The sequence below is a fragment of the Zophobas morio genome, unplaced genomic scaffold (assembly GCF_036711695.1).
Source record: "Zophobas morio isolate AGI-343-1 ecotype UQ-CSIRO unplaced genomic scaffold, CSIRO_AGI_Zmor_V1 ptg000004l, whole genome shotgun sequence".
NCBI lineage: Eukaryota > Metazoa > Arthropoda > Insecta > Coleoptera > Tenebrionidae > Zophobas > Zophobas morio.
Window position 1 is genome coordinate 16,824,811 of NW_026972109.1, and position 18,124 is coordinate 16,842,934.

The 18,124-nt window shown below is 31.9% G+C and overlaps 1 protein-coding gene across 3 annotated transcripts in view; it reads right to left on the bottom strand.

Annotated features, from left to right (window-relative positions):
• The window catches only part of LOC135143520 (heparan sulfate glucosamine 3-O-sulfotransferase 1), a 165,436-nt gene that overhangs the window by 45,232 nt on the left and 102,080 nt on the right, over positions 1 to 18,124 (bottom strand). The window lies entirely within an intron of this gene.

The window sequence follows — 18,124 nt, forward strand, 5'->3', positions numbered from 1 at the left end:
AAGCGAAAATGAGGAACGTTGACGTAAAACGTCAAAATTCAGAACATGCAGACAAGTAAATGTAATAACTAACAACCTATATTTAAGCAGGCCATATCTGAAAATATTCTCGGTTTAATTTTCGCTAAATTTCAGACAGACAGCTGCTAAACGATAATGCAGACATCGCTCCCTCTGTTGTCAGTTCCAAAAGTAGTAATCATGAAAGCCATGACGTCACGTTACTCGGAGCTACCTCAGAAGAGTCTCCCACAAAACGAATGGCGCTCCCTTTAAAGCTATCTAGTGAGTTATTCAAACTGACGCGTGTATTCTGCACGAAATTCTCCATCTCCAATGCATTAAAAAACAAGAATGCATATGTAAAAGTCGCAATAAATATTCCGCCTCGAAATTCAAAACTCAAAATAACATACATACGAGTTTTTATTTATGCTCACAATTACTTCTTTGTAACTGTAGAAATGTTCGTTCCATGTTCTGCCGGCGGAATAAATCCGGTCTCGAGTTGCTTTATTCATAACTTTTTGTGGCAAAGTAGTTAAATGTTGCGGATTTCTGGATTCGAATGTCCGCTCGGATAATTATTGGAGTGAGCTCAGTAAAAATACTAACAACTGCTCCTATCCTACGGTACAGTGATCATGAAAAGAAACTCCGAATAGAGCTACTTCCTAATTGCCCCTGAAAGTGAGTTTTTTTCCTTGGTTGGAGCAGTCGCAAGGCGCTCGTAATTTTTAAGTTGCGCTTCGGAGATCTTTAGTTTGCCGCGGATGTGATTTTTGAGAGAATTCTAATTTGGGACAAACATTCAGGTGGCAAGATCGGGAAGGAAAAGGATCAGTACTGATTCCGATAGAGAGACGAAAGGTCAGATTGAAGAACTTTGAGAAGTACAACTTCTTTAGGGCAAAAGGTAGATTATTTTTTAACCAAACTCCACAAAAAGTTGATAAAAATAATATGTTTTTAGTACAAGTCAGAAAAGTCAATTAAACTTAAAACAGACCACTTTATATTTTGGTGTCCCTCAGTGTTGCCAATTCGTTAAAAGAAAAATGTAGAGAATTTCTAGAAGGATCAAAGTTCTGACTCGTGCTTGCAAACCTATATTTTTTAAAATTGCTTACAGGATATAGTTCAACATTTTTTCATTTATTCGATTTTTCAATTTTTCGATCTTTGAATGTTACAATTTTTCGACTTTATAATTTTGATATAAAAGATTGTTGATTTAAATGAAACTGGTAAGTTCAATAAAAATACGACAGGTACAAAAAATAATTAACAGCAATAACAGATTACATAAAATAAATTAGGTTCCTTTGATAGCTTTAGTTACGGGTACGGATCGGAACTTATTTTCTATACATCCTGTATACATTATCGCGAACACGTAAACGGGAAACGAACGGAATTATTCTCCATACGTTAAGAATAACGTGCTCCATCTAAATAATATAACGGCTATATAAAGTCGATCCTTTTATCGAATTCTGAACTAATAAAACATTTCTGAAATTCTAATTTCGCATGAGCTCTTTCTATATTCTAACCGTCAAGGTTAATTTTGGCGTCCCCATTAAAATTTAATTTATTCGAGTCGTTTACACAGAAAATACGTCACGTACAGAATGCTATTTCAATTTCACAAATGAAATTTAAATAATATTAATATTCGCTTTAGTACTTCGAGTTTATGGTATTATTTCAAAACCGCTCGAATTCCAACAAAAACTCAATATCGTGATTTAGATCTCCCGAGCCCAAAGTAACTATAAAAACTCATCATCTCCGCAAATATTTTTTTTACGATCCGGCGTAAGTAAATCTTGTGATTTAACGAGAAAATATTGTCGCCACAATGGGTATATTAAGACGTTTGACGACCCTCAGCCGCAAAACTTCCAAAACAAAATAAATCATAGGAAGGGAGAATTTATAAAAGCTATAATTTAATTATTCCAACACCAGCAACAAGCTTTCATTACTCTATTATTCACGAATCCTGCAACTATTAAAATTGCAACTGACAATGCGCAATTTTTGCACCGACTTCGGGCTAGCTTTTAATGTTTAATTTAGCAGGGCGAAGCGCAAAGTTCGCCTCGAAATTTATTTGCACAATATATTTGCGCGTTTTTTGCAAAAAACGCAACTTTAAATGCAAATTCAAACAGTTCTGCATTAATTTGAGGATTTTTAGCGACACCGGCAAATTGTTTTCATAAATTTGGCGGCTGCGGTAATTGGGTGAAATAATGGAAAAGCTCTTCTCTTACAAGGAATGAATAAAAAAAATTTAGATTTGGCTTAAAATTGATGTCGGTATTATTTGACCTACCCATGTTATGCAAATCGGCAAAGCTCAGCCTGTTGTGCATGTAAATTGGTTTTACGCCGTAATTAAGCTACATTTTTTATTTGGCACGGTGGTTGCGACTCCTAATACAATCTATTGCCAGATGGAATTGTCAAAATGCCATCTACGTCAATCAATAAACGAGCATCGTAAATTAATAAAGATATTTGTGGTATTTTTGTCGTTGCGTGACATGTCTCAAGTCTGGAAAATCAATCCGGCAAAAATGGTTTCAAACGAGTTCTTGTGCCATTTTTGGCCCTGGATTGATCAGGCGACACATTCGCAAAATTTTTATAGCTTCCTGCTTATAAAAATAGGTCAATGTTAGTTGCAAAATCACATTACTGAAAACCACCGTTAGCTCTAAAAATTAACAAATGCAGAATGTTTTATTAAGAACAGAACTGTTGGATGAATGCGAATTTTAAAGTTGACGCTTTGACCTTAACATCATATAAATTATTACCATCGTTCATAAATGGTATTGGGAAAATATTTTATTACATTTGCCGACGTTATTCCGGAAAAGTATTTTCAAAAATCAACTTCCTCGCGAAAATTATTTATGCCATGAATTATTTATAAAAGCGCCGAGTGGGCTATTTAGGGAAAAGCTGCAAAGGTTTGCGGCATCTCTAAAGAACGGCTAGTTTAAATTAATTACGAACCATTCATTATGATAAAAAATAAAGTCTGGAGTGGAAAAATGTTATAATTAATGTTCCGCTGCTCAGACTGTTGTTTTGTATTGTAACAAAATTTGCAATTTATCTCCAAATTAAAAATGAAAATTTTAGTAAGAACGTGGAAGTCAGCAGATTATAAAACTTTGTCAAAAACTGTTACGAAATTTACTTATTCATATAGATACTGGTTGTAAGCTCTTTCTATCCCTGTATGTTAACAAAAGATGGAAAATGAAATGGAATTATGAAGATACGAGACCGACAAAGTTGGAATCAGAAACAAATTTTAGGTCAAAAAATGTAGCAAAATTTCATTTTTAGAATTTTGTTTTTTATCCATTTTTATGTTTTCTCGCCCTTTCATGACCCCTAGAGTACGAAAAAATAGGTCTCCGGTTTCTGTCTGTCTATCTAACAATTTGATGACATCATCACCGAAATTTACAACAGTAAATTTGTTTTTACTTTTACTAAATATTTCTGCATTTGTGGTGTATGAATCCGCGTTGAGTTTTCACATCGATATTAAAAAAAAAAATCAAAATTGTATAACAAGATTTTGCAATTTAACTTTGAAACCGCAAAACTGAATGCTCTGAAATCTTGCAAAATTGGTAAAATAAAGAAAATGAAAAACTGAAAGGAAAATTGTAAATCGAAGACCTGAAGAAATGAAAACTCGTGAAGCTGCAAATCGAAAAATTGCAAAATCTATTAAACCGAAAAATGTTGAAAAAACGAAAAATTTAAAAATGAAAAAGAGTTGCATGTCGTAAAATTGAAACATACAAAAAAAAAATGAAAAAATGGAAAATTACAAATCGAAAAATTGAAGAAAAGAAAAACTGACAAAATAGAAATCGAAAAACAAAAAATTTTAATATCGCAACATTGAAAAAAATTTTAAAAATAAAGAAAATAAAAAACTGAAAAAATCAAAAGTTGGAAAACTGAAAAACTGAAAAATTTTAACTTGTAAACTCGAAAAATTGCAAATCCAAAAACTGTAGAAAAAAATCGGTAAACTGAAGGAACAAAAAAAAATTAAAAACTGAAAAATTCTATTCAAAAAAGCTGCAAGGGTATTATTTACGCCACTGGTTGTTACTTTACAGAAGTTATTGGAAAATAAAAATGGCAAAAAATTTTATAATTTTTTTGTATTGTATTCGAGTCCGTCGGTCGACGCTCTACTTTTACGTTTTCCCGACATTTCGTGACCCCTAGAGTACGTAGAAATAGGTCTCCCGTTTCCGTCTGTCTGTCCATCTGTGTGTCCGTCTAATCATCCCCACCAATATATGATAACGCACTTCATAATTGTACATAATAAATGGGTTTTAAAATGTATAAAATAACATAGCCCTACACATCTAGTTTATGACTCTGTGTTGAGTTTTTACTCGAAACGTCCAAGTTTTTGGAACAAAAATCAAAATTATAAACATTTTACAATCTAATTTTGAATCTGGAAAACCGAATGCTTTGAAATCTTACAGATGTTTTAAAGTTATGATACACATTATAAATTTTTAATCAAAATATATTTGCTTATCACCTCCAAAAAAATGATGACGTCCCCATGTCTTTAATGTGCAAAATATGATCGCTCTATTCTATACTTGTAATTAATCAGTGCATTAATAATTTTTAGATTTTGTTATACAGGTGACTCAAAAAATAAATGAACGAGTCAATTTATTTTATTGATAAAATCAGGAACGGCTCACTCCCCTTTCCCGGAAAATTTTGGGAATACAATACTGTTATTTTTCAACAAGTCAGTGAAATGTAGAAAAGAGGTGAGCGGTGCTAAATTTAGCTTTTTTCTAGTTTTATGAGCAAGCAGTAGCCCCGCTCACCCAGCGTTCTTCGTTCCAGTAACTACTGTTTATAAACATAATATCACATCTCACATGTTTCACTCGATTTTAACATGCAACAATTTTTTTTTGTTTAACTCTGTTAATTAATTCTCCTATTGTAAATTGAACAATCGGATAATTGAAAAATTGAAATATAGAAGAACTGATAAGTCGAAAAATTAAAAAACCTAAAATTTTAAAAATTGAAAAGTTAAAACACCGAAAAGTTGAAAAATTGAGAAATCGAAGTATAAAATAGTCAAAAAATTTAAAAACCTGAAGTTTAAAAACCGAAACATTGAAAATCGAAAAAGTAAAAAGTCAAGAAATCGAAAAATCCGAAACTCGAAAATCTAAAATTGGAAATACTTACTAAAAAATCCCAAAACTGAAATATCGAAAAAATGAAAAACAGAAGATTCGAAAAACTGAAAAATCACAAAATTGATCGAAATATCCGAAAATTGGGACATTATAAACTTGAAATACTGGGAAATCGAAAAGCCAAAAAAGTCAAGTTGAAAAATCGCAAACTTAAAAAGCCAAAAAATTGAAAAATCGCAAACTTAAAAAGCCAAAAAATTCAAAAATCGAAACCTTGGGAAGTCGACAATTGGGAAAATCAAAAAATAGAGTAGAATAATTGAGAAATCGGAAAACTGAAAGTTCAGAAAAGTCAAGATTTGAAAAATGAAAAAATATTGAAAGATTGAAAAATAGACAAATCTAAAAATCTAAAATTTAAGACACCTGAAAAATTAAAGTATTGTAAAATTGAAAGATTAAAAATCGAAAAACTGAAAATCCAACAATTCGAGAAATCGTAACACGAAAATTAAAAAAATTGGAAAATTGAAAAATCGGCTAAATCAATAATCGAAACATTGAAAAATCGAAAAGCTAAAAAGTAAAAAAGCGAAACACTGATAATTCAAAAAATCAAAAGATTGAGAAACCGAGGAGTTGAAAAATCGAGAGGTCGAAAATCAGAAAAATTGAGACACTGAAATAAGCCAAAATCGAAAAATCGAATTATATGTTCTTTTGTAGAGTGAGAATGGGAACTAATAGAGAGTAGGCTGTTTAAAAAAAGCGTTAATCGTAATTTTTTTATTATACTACTTAGTTGCTATAACATTTTCTTCTTATTTCTCAAAAAAAAAACGAAAGAACGGGTGGGTGGGCGGGGCTAAGTTTAACTTTTTCCTACAGAATCTTCTTTAAGCAAGCAAAAGTACCGCCCACCCACCCCCTCTTCATTACGGTGATTACTCTTAATATTGTTCAGTAAAAATTAATCCTATTTTAACAAATATGCGGCCTCTATTTTCTTAGGGGGTTATATAATTTGGCACAATTAGTCTTATCTTAACAAGAACTCCATTCTCTTTTAAAAAAGTATTATAATTGTGCTACTGTTAAAGAATTTAAAAAACAACTTGACAAACTGTATGTAGTAAAAGAATGTGACCCTAATTTTAGTATTATTTATAACAAAGTTAAAAAAGAGTACAATAATGTTTTGCAATATGCACGAAAACAGTACTACAGAAATCTGTATGGAATGTGGTTAATGAAATTCGAGGCAATTACTATCGCAATAATGACGTAAAATTGTTAGGCGATCCGGATAAAATAGTAAATGACATGGCGAGTTATTTTGAAAATGCAGCTTCAACCCTTTTAAATAATTTAAATAATCTAGATTCCAGTTACCATCCTTCTGATACTTATTAATTGTAACGAAAAATCGCTGTACGTCTATCCTACCACTGTAGAGGAGATCGCTAAATAATCTTAAAAACAAAAAAAGTAGTGGTTATGATGATGTATGAAACGATATTATTATAGTAAGTGTTTATTTTTTACCCTACGGGCTTAAAAGATTCTTGACACTACGATTTTTTCCTAATTAACAAAAACCAAATAAATACATTTTATAAACCAAATAACTCATTTTTTTTCCTTTACCCCATCTCCCCTTGCTTCAGCCTTATTTTTGTCCTCTCCACTTCTTTCATCCATTCCACCCCTCTTCTGTCTTCATTCAATATCTCTGTCACACTCTCCTCTCTTTCTTTGCTCTCCTCACAGTCATGCAGCATGTACTCTATCGTCTCTCGCCCTTCTCCACACATCCTACACATTCTCTCACCTTCGCTTACCCAAAACTTATTACTTCTTTCTTCATTTCCACACATAAATCTCGCATTTTTTTTTCTTTCGCGCTTTCTGTCATAACAGGAGTGAAGAAAAATATAAAAGAAATAGAAGAGGGGGCAATAGAAATGGAAGGCATAGTTGAAAAAAAACTGACTGTAAATAAAAAAACAATAAATAAACAACAATAAATAGACAACAATAAAAAAAGAACAATATATAGTAGAGAAATGAGAAACACGAAACAAGAAATACAAGAAAAAATCGAAGAGTCCGAAGAAAAATTTCTACTGTTAGGAGGGGACTTTAATGCCAGAATAGGGAACAAAAGCAGGGAAGAAGACGGGGAATACAGACGAAAGTCGAAAGATAAAGTAGAAAACAAAGACGGAAAATTGTTATGGGAATTAATTGAAGAAAGAGGTTGGGAAGTCTTGAATGGGGTAAAGGAAGGGGACGAGGAGGGGGAATTTACCTGGATAGGTAAAAGAGGGGAATCGGTAATAGACTACGTAATAGTAAACGGATTAGCAGAAGAAGAGGTAGGAACATTCAAGATAGGAAAAAGAGTGGACTCCGATCACATGGCACTAGAAGTAAAAGTGAGGGGCATAAGTAGAGGGAGCGGATGCTTAAGGAATGAATAGGAAAAGAGAAGAAGATATGGGTATGGAATGAAAAAGGAATTGAGCATTATAAAAAAAAATGTTGTAAGTGGAATTTAAAGAAAAAGGAACTGAAAAGAAAATGGAAGAATTAAAAAGAGAAATTGAAAAATCAGCCATAAGAAAAGAAATTGTAACGAGAAATTTAGAAAAGAGAAACAGATGGTGGGATAGCAGATGCAGAGATTTAAAAACAGAAGCAAGGAAATGTTAGCGAAGGTGGAAAAAGGGGAAAGGTATAAAATAAGAGTACTGGCAAGCAAAAAATAATTATAGAAAACGATGCAAAGAAAAGAAAGAAGAGATACAGCAAAAAGAAGTAGAAAAAATTAAAGCCATAAGAACTGAGCAAGAGGCATGGCAGTATATAAATAAACAACGGTAGAACAAAATCACGATTAGTGAAAACATACCTATAATACAGTGGAAGAAACATTTTATGGAACTGTTGAATGGAAAGGAAGAGAGAATGGTAGTGCAAGATAGTAAAACCGGGATTGGTGGTAGAGAAAAGGAGGCTGATGTTCGAGTAGAGGAAGTAGGAAAACAAGTAGGAAGACTGAAAAGAGGAAAAGCACCGGGGAAGGATGGGTTGGTAAACGAAGTGTGGATATTTGGGACGGATGGGATGATTGAAAGATTGAGCGAGTTAATGAATGATGTGTGGACGGGTAAAGGTTTTCCCAGGGAATGGAGAGTAGGGCAAATATGCCCAATTCATAAAAAGGGTAATAAAGAAAAAGTAGAGAATTATCGGGGAATAACTCTCCTAAATACGGCATATAAACTGTACGCAATGGTGTTAAATGAAAGGTTGGTGACAGAGATGAACGAAAAGAGTATATTACAGGAAAGTCAAGCGGGATTTAGAAGAGGTAGAGGGGCTATATATCCTACATCATCTAATAGAAAAAGAGTTGCTAAAGGAAGGAGGTCGGGTATGTGCACTGTTTGTAGACCTAAAAGCCGCGTTTGATACGGTGGACAGAGAATGTTTGTGGGAATACATGGAAAGAACAGGACTGAGTGAAAAGTTAATTGTAGCAGCAAGAGAGATTTATAGAGAGACAGTGACTAGTGTGAGAGTGGGAGGAATAGAAAGTGAAATGTTTTGGACGACGAAAGGATTGTGACAGGGATGCCCATTAAGTCCCAGTCTGTTTGCTTGTTACATAAGCGATATCGAGGAAATGTTTAGAGGGTACAACCGGGAGGAATTGTGGTGGGAAGAGAAAAGGTATGGTGTTTGGCATTTGCAGATGATTTGGTAATATTGGCGAAGGATGAATATGGAATGAATGAGATGAAAAAAAATCTGCAAAGATACTTTAAAAGAAAGAAACTGCAGATAAATGTAGAAAAAACAAAAATGATGGTGTTTAGAAGAAAAGGGAGAAAAGAGGAGGAAAAAGTGTGGCGTTGGGAAGATCGAATCATAGACACAGTAAAGGAGTTTAAATATTTAGGATTTTAGTTTACAACAACTAACACGGTAAAAGCACAAATATATAAGAGAAAGAAGGGTCAAAGCAATGCAGATAATCGGAATGGTGTGGAGTATAGGTGAGAGAATATTTGGACATGACGTAAGAAGAAGGATGAAAATGTTTGATAGTTTAGTTAGGACTGTATTAATGTATGGAGTGGAGATATGGGGATGGAAGGAATATGCAGAGATGGAAGCAGTGCAAGAAAAATATTTGAGATGGATGTTAGGGCTACGGAAAGAGACGCCAAGCTATATAGAATGTAAACGAGAGAAATTAAGAATATACACTGGGAAAAGAGCTGTAAAGTATGATGAAATATTGAAAGAAAGAGAGGAATGTAGGATATTGTATGAATGCTGGAAGGAAAAAAAAAGGAAGCTGTGCTATTCCAGTTTTTGAGGACAATAACTGACAGCTTAGAAAAAAAAGAGATAATCTTAGTGTTTTTTCTTGACTTATCGAAGGCATTTGATTGCTTAAATTACGACCTTTTTATCTTAAAATTAGAGAAATATGGAGTCAGGGGGCTAGCTCTTGTTTGGGTAAAGTCGTATCTTTCCAATAGATATCATAGGGTTGTTTTAGAAAAAGATAACACAAAAGATGTTTCTCGAGCAAAGAAAGTTGTGATGGGAATTCCGCAGGGTAGTATAATTGGACCTGTACATAAGGTACAAGACGGTAACAGCTGTGTTATAAACTTTGCGGATGATACAAACTGTGGAAAAGATTTCCCTCGACCTTGAGCTTGGAAGGATCATGTAGAATATTTGTCAAAAAAACTTATCATAGTCGACTCATCTATCCGTGTACTAAAAATATACTTAGACAAAAAACACTTGCTAATGAATAATGATATATCGTGCTAACTTCCATTCTCTTTTAAGATATGGAATATTTTGGGGTCAAAGTACAGAAATCAATAGAATATTTATTTTACAAAAAAATATTTTTCGACTTGAAGTTCAGGGAGTCTTGCCGGGGAATTTTCAGGTACAACATTTTTACAGTGACAGGACAGTACGTCTACTCGCTATTAGTATTTATGTATCAAAATCGAAATGATTTCGAAATTCCAAAAAAACAACAAAATTATAACACCCGAAACAACAATTTGATGCTTCCAAAGCACAGACTTACGCTGAGCGAAAAAAAGCTGTTATTATGCGGCAATTAAAATGTATAATCATCTCAGTGAACCAATAAAAAAAATACAAGAATTTAATATATTCAAAAAGGAGCTGTGCAAAATGTTAGTGCAACTAGAGCTATACAACTTAGACGAATTTTATAATTGTAAATAATTAAAATAACTTAGCATTTAAGTCAAAACTTGTGTTTTATATGTATCATTTCGTTTGTTAATTGTGTTATAAAAATGTGTTATATACTGCAAATTATACTTTGTCTTGTATGTTTATCGATGTTATTGTTATTGATATTTATTTATTTGACGTTTCTTGCGCTTTTGTATATAATGTACCTGTGCAAGAATAAAGATATTCTATTCTAAAACTCAACTAGAAAATGCTGGATATGTTTCATTGTACTTGCAAAATGCATTCTCTGTAGAAATTGATGAAGTCACATAAAAATATTAAATTAAACATCTATGCTACGTTTGTTTACCGCTTTACATAAAAATATTACGATCATGCAGGCAAACTAAGAAACTATACCTAAAATTAATCCCTGAGATATTTTTCCAAAAGATATACAACGTTAGATATTTGGCGCATTTCGAGTTTTCTCGTTTACGAACAGAGTTAATTTTACTCTGTGATAATATCTCTGAAAGTCCAATAAAAGCTTCCAGGGCATCGGTACACACATTGCAGCAGTTAAGTCAGATTTATAACTTTTCAACTCCTCCCTCCTAGAGCAAGCACTTGCATCCCAAAATGCCAACTTCACTCGAAATGTCCGCACAACACTAGAGCTTGCTATTAATTGAATGTAGTTAATTCTGCTGAACTTTGTTCTATATTCAAACACGACCAACAATAAGGAATACAATAACTTGCCTCCCGAGTGACATTTAAACTGGCTTAGACTGCACAATATTAGTGCCCTCTTCACCCCACTAAAATTATAACGCGGTAATGTAAGAAAGTTCCAGTAGATGAAACAGTCCCAGCTTTATCTCTTACAATAACAAAATCACAGTCTTATGTTATGTCCGCTTCATATTATTAATCAGGAGGGTGTTGATGGACTATAAGTAGTGTTAGGTTAAGTGACGTATACATACATAGTATTCTAATTTGACATATGTCGCTGCTTATCTCCAATTAATCCGTTTTTGCGCTTGACTGTTCCATTTCATAACATTCCCTCAGATGTTATCAAATTTCAGAAATAATTTCCTGTTTATAAAATACCGCAATCATGGAATTATTTTTATTATCATATGAATTAACAAAAAGCTTAAACGGATGCGGAAAAGTTGCGCCCTATCTACGGATGTATTTTCGCGCGCTTTTACGCCCTTTTGAGCCCCAACGTAAACGGTAATGTATGGATACATGTGTCACGTTTGGGGAAAATTGCTTCATCCATTCTCTTTTAAATCGATGGACAGGCGTTTTGAGCGAACGAACGACCAATCAACATACTAAGAAGCTTATCGAGATGAAAAAGCTATACACAATCTGGGAACTGAAGCGGCGAGGTGTTAATTATGGGGAGCTTTCAATTGGAAAAGCACTTTTGTGTTGGGCGGAATTGAGGAAAAATGTTAATTCGGAGCTTGATAATATGTGAAAATAAACGTATGGATTTATGGCGAGGGCGAGAGTGTGTTCTACAAATGTTGTTTAGACAGAATTACCCTCGCTCTTTATTTTAAGTGTACTTTAGTACACTTAAAATAAAATTTAATTTTGAGCGTTTTGTTTTTCTCAGAATCTGGATGTAGATCGTAAAAATCAAGGGGTATTCATACATCACATAAACTATTTTATTTTGCAAAATTTAAATAGCAATTACTTTGCAAAATTTTGAGATTGTGAATTTCACAAAAATCAGTCTAGTGGTTTCTGAGATTATCTGTCTAATAAAATCGACTCCATTGGTCGACTCCCTAACCTTGCGTTTTCTCGACTTTTCCGTCTGTCTGTCTGTCTGTCTACCGTCTGTCCGGATTTTTATTAAACGGATAATCTTCGAAACTACTGGACCGACTGTTGCCAAATTTAACTTTGAAACTGCAAAACTAAATGCTCTGAAATCTTGCAAACGTTTTAAGGTTACCGGTTAAAACATGATAAATCGTTAATCAAAATTTATTCGTTTATTCCCTCCCAAAAAATTGATGACATCTCAACATTTTGCCGAGTAAATCTTCCCTGAAGTATGTAAAATATTATGACTCTACACTTGTGATTTATCAATGCATCATAGTTTTTAGAATTACTTATACAGAGTGACTTAAAAAAATTCAAGAATGAGGCAGTTGATTATATTGATTATATCAAGACTGACGCAAAATTTGGAAATACAATACTGTTATTATTGTATTATCTATATACATCCAAATTGACATACGTGTCTTTGCCAAAATGTTGATGGCGCCATCACAAAATTTTGTAATGGAAAAACTCATTTAAAAGAAACATATACATACATTTCATTTAATATTACATACATATCTTTATTTTACTTATAAGTTTATCATCAAAAAACAAAATCCGCAAAATCAAATTTTATAATTTTTCGAAAAATCTGGATTTATTTCCAATTTTTTGTTGTCGCCAGTTTTCGCTTCTCCATTTTCTTTAATTTTTAAATTTTTCCATTTTTCTGTTTCCGTTTCATAATTTTTCGTTTTTGCTACATTCATTTGTTCAATCTTTCAATTTCTCGAGTTCTAAGTTTTAAATTTTTTGTTTCTTTAATTTTTCGATTTGCATTTTTCAGTTTTCCAATTTTTCAGTTTCTTAATTTTTAAATTTTCGATATTTCAATTAGTTTCCCACTTTTTTAAGTTCTTGATTTTAATTTTTTATTTTCTCCATTTTTTAATTGTCAGTTTCCCCGATTTTATATCATACCTTTTCGTTTTTTTATTTCCTTTATTTTTTTAATGTTTCTTTCGATTTCATAACTTTTATTCAGTTCTCCAAGTTTTCAGTCTTTGATGTTTCAATTTCTCGATTTACCAATTTTTCCATTTTTCAATTTTGCAATTTTTGGATTTTTCAATTATCCGATTTTCCGATTTCTTTAATTTTCAATATTTCGATTTTACAATATTTTTTTTTCGATTTTTCAAGTTGTTGATTCCCAATTTTTAGAAGTTTTCATTTTATACTTTTTCGTTTCATCATTTTTGATTTTTCAATTTTACAATTAATGCAATGTCTCCATTTTTCGGTTCAAAAATGATGAAAAATCGAAAAATTGCGGAATCAAAAATTGAAAACATTGAAAATCTAAAAATCGAGAAACTTAAAAATCGGAAAAAATTAATGATAATAAAAATTGGGCAACCCTACAATTGTCAAAAACGAAAAAGAATAGAATTGTTAAAATTGGAAAATTAAATATCGAGTAATTAAAAAATTAAAAACAGAAATACTGAAACGGTGAAAAATTTTTAAATTATAATTATTAATAGACACATATTTAAATCAAAACGAGAAAAATTGCAAATTAAAAATTGAAGAAACGAAAAATTGAAAAATCGAGAAATGAAAAATCTAAATTTGAAAAACCAACAATTAAACATCTAAAGGTTGAAAAATCGAAAAACAAAACCGAAAAGTTGCAAATCGAAAAATTGAAAAATTTTATATTGCTAAAAACAAAAATAAAATTAGAACATTGAAAAATCGCAAAATTGAAAAAATGAAGAAAAATAAACCGAATCAAAAATCTGAAGAACTGAAAAATTAAAAAATCTAAAAATTGAAAATTAAAAATTAAAAACTGGTGAAATTGCAAACCGAAAAATTGCAAAATCTAAAAATTAGCACATCCAAAAGGTGAAAAATTTAAAAATGAAAAGTCGGGAGAGTTACAAAAATTTTAAATTGAAAATGCAAAAAATTAAAAAATCCGAAAGGTAAAAAACTGAAAAAATCAAAACTATAAAATTGAAAATCGAAAAATGTAATAATTTCACATTGAAAAAAGAAAAACTAAAAAATTAGGACATTGAAAAACCGAAAAATTGAAAAATTAAAAAAAGAAAAAACCGAAACGAAAAATTGCAAATCGAAAAACAGAAAAAATGAAAAATTGAATATTGAGGACTTGTGAAATTGCAAATAGACAATTTGCAAAATTTGAAAATTGAAACATCCAAAATTTGAAAACACGGAGAACCGAAAAATTTCAAAATGAAAATTCGAAGAGATGCACATGGCAAAATTGAAAAAGTTGAAAATGAAAGAACAAAAAAATTTTGAAACTGAAACATTGAAAAACCGAAAACTTGTAAAAATAAAGAAAATATAAAACCGAAACCAAAAATTGCAAATCGAAAAATTAAAGAATCAAAAATTTACAAAATGACAAATTGAAAACTCGAGAAATCTTAAATCAAAAAATTGTAAAAACCAAGAAACTGAAAAATTTTAAATTAAAAAAGCAAAAAATTAAAAAATTTTAAAGTTGAAAAACCAAAAAAATAAAAACTGTAAAATTGAAAATCGATAAATTAAATCATTTCACATTGAAAAAAAGAAAAACTAAAAAATTATACCGAAAAATTGAAAAAATAAAGAAAATAAAAAACCGAAATGAAAAATTGCAAATAGAATTAGAAATGAAAAATTGAAAAATCTAAATTTTGCAAAAATTGAATATTGGAAACTCGTGAAATTGCAAATCGAAAATTTGCAAAATCTAAAAACTGAAACATCCAAAAATTAGAAAATCAGAAAACTGAAAATTTTCAAAATGAAAATTCGAAGAGATGCATATCGCAAAATTGAAAAAACATGAAGAAAATCAAAATTCAAAAAGTTGAAAATAAGAAACTTATAAAACCGAAATCAAAAATTGCAAATTGGAAAATTAAAGAACCGAAAAATTGGAAAGTGTAAAATTGAAAACTCGAGAAATCTTAAATAAAAAAATTGTAAATTAAAAAATTAAAGAATCGAAAAACATAAAAATAAAAAATTGTAATTTAAAAAAAATTAAATAAAGAAATTGCAAAATCTAAGGACTCAAGAAACAAAAGATGAAAAATCAGAAATCGAAAAATTAAGATACGAAAAATGAAAAAAATTAAATTTGAAAAAACAAAAAATTATAAAACCGGAACATTTAAAAATCAACTATTTGAAAAATAGAAAATTGGAAACTTAAGAAACTCCAATCGAAAAATTGCAAAAAATTAAGAGTGTTATTTACACACTGGTTTTTACTTTACAAAGGTTATCAGAAAACAAATATTCCAAAAAATTTTTATAATCTTTCAAAGAAGCAGGATTTATTGGGATGTACTTCAGGGGGTAGGAAAGTTCTGTCGAAATAATCTTCGATCAATTTTTTAGTTGATGATAAATAAAATATTAAAAAAAGGAAAAAAAAATGTTTATTTTATGTGTTTTCGGTGTTGTGGGGATGAACTCCTTTCTTTGGAAAAAAACAAGTAGGACAAAAGAAAGAAGAGAAATCATTTTAAATAATATATTTCAGGTTTAACAACTTTTAAATTTATTTTTATGCCCACAATTAAAGAAAAGGAAATAACCTCACAAAATTCACCCACTTTAAAGGTACAATCAACCCTTGGCCGACGACCTTGACGCCACCCCATTCACCCGTTCCGTTCGTGAAATAGCCGAAAATTTATGATTTCGTACTTTCCTGACGTAATCTGTAATATTAATGCAAATTTTCACACAAACGCGGAAACACGTGAATTCCGAGGGTCGAATTTATATTTAATTTTCTGGGAATTGTGTTTTGCGTGATTAGGAGAGACCCTATCGGTAACATCAGGTAAACTAAACTCCCGTTTACATAACCCGGTGGAAGTCATGCAGTGCGATTATCATTTCAGGAGCGGTCGATAAAGTAGAGTACTACAGACGCCGCTGGTGACCTTGACTGTGACGTCATTGCACGACTGACGACTACTCGCTGCCGCTATAAATTATCAATTGTCCGAGCAACCGGAAGACGCCGAAAAGCGCAATTTTTGCGGAATTGTCTGGAACTCTATATGTTTCTTGTAGGTAATAGATGTCGGTTTGACGTCTGCTTATTACAGGGACGCTTGCGGCAACGCGAGTTCAACTTCAGACGTGAGTCTAAATTGTGATGGCTTATGAAATAAAAGTCCAATCTTCTGATGTTTTATACCTACGTATGGAACGCGGGCTACGCCACTGGCAACAGGGCTTATAAACAACGTCTTCAGTTTACATAATCATTGCTCAGCATCTACGGAATTCTATTTTCCGACCGATAGTTATAATATTGCAGTTGGGTCATTTGGTGAGGTTTAGTATCGCAACGGACTTCTTAGATTGCTGCCACCAATATTTACCAATGAATTAAATGATTTCAACTAAAATTAATTTATCTAAGAATTTTTGTATGTATATTTCTGTAAGATTTTTACTGTAAAATGTAAGAACGTCTCAGTTTGTGTCCGGTATATTCAGGTAGATAAGAAAGGAACATCTGTCTAAAGTACCGCAACGTTTAAAATGCACATTTCAATAAGTTCTGAGTGTAGATAGCCTGAAAGATCACCGATATTTACATCAGGCTAATACAGAAATACACAATTAAGAATTACAACGGACGAATTAACGTACTGAGTTTCTGTACATTTAAACTTGGTGATTATTTGTTTGGTTTTCTTTGAAGCAGGGTCAAGTCAGCATCATTCCCCATTTAATGATCTCCATAATAAGAAATGTTTAATGAATGCCGATAGGATCTTGACGCACCGGGTTTTTCTTTAAAAATCCCATGTATTTATTATGTATGGGCTTTTATAGTCTATTTCCATCCTGCGACCTGGCACTTTTTTCCGGTAGCTTTACTAAGTTTAAATTAATAATTCATCGAGTAATTTTCCAGCATTAAAAGACAATTTTAATTTAAAAGGTATTGTGCAAAATACATTGTGTACATCCACCGGAGCGAGTTAAAGATAGCAATAAAAAGAAGAATCGAACATAATGCATTCCGTTTTATTTATCCGAAGCCGCAATGCAGCTCCAGTTTTGAATTTCAATATAATTTCGTAGCCCTTTCGAATAAATTCAATTCCTTTAAACGGGAGACTTGCTCGCTCTGCGACAAAACGTTAAATCTAGTTCATAAATTGCAGCATGTTAGACATTTTGCTAGCGAAACGAAATTAGGATACGACACTGACATTAAACATTTCGTTATTTAGAGCTTTAGACAAAAGCTCCCAACAAAAGGTAAGTTGGTATTAAACGACAATTAAATCCAGTCAAGGATAGATGTCCTGAATAATCCAACAGGCCGGAGTCGACTGTTATTTATTTAATTTAAGCCCATATCCTCACATGTCAAAGTGATAAAACGCATTACATAGTGTTAAAGGATTAGTCTGGTTCGTGACAGCAAACCAGATTTATTCTGCTTTGCCTTCAGCCGTCGTGATACTATTTAAATTCAACTATTCCTTCGGACGAGGTTGTCGTTTCGACAATTGCAATTTATTTAAGGGTATTGCCTAAGTTCGGTTCAATGTCCCTCGAGGGGCGGATTATTTCTGCGTCTGCTTTGTTTCGAGGATAGTAGACGTGAGCTGTAATGGAAATCCATATGATGGCTGATCGAACAAATGGAACGAAAAATTTAATTGCTTTGTGGATATGGACCTGTTTTTGTTACCGTTTGACTCGCACAAGAGAGCAAATTTCGATCTGATTAATCGGACGATTTAGAA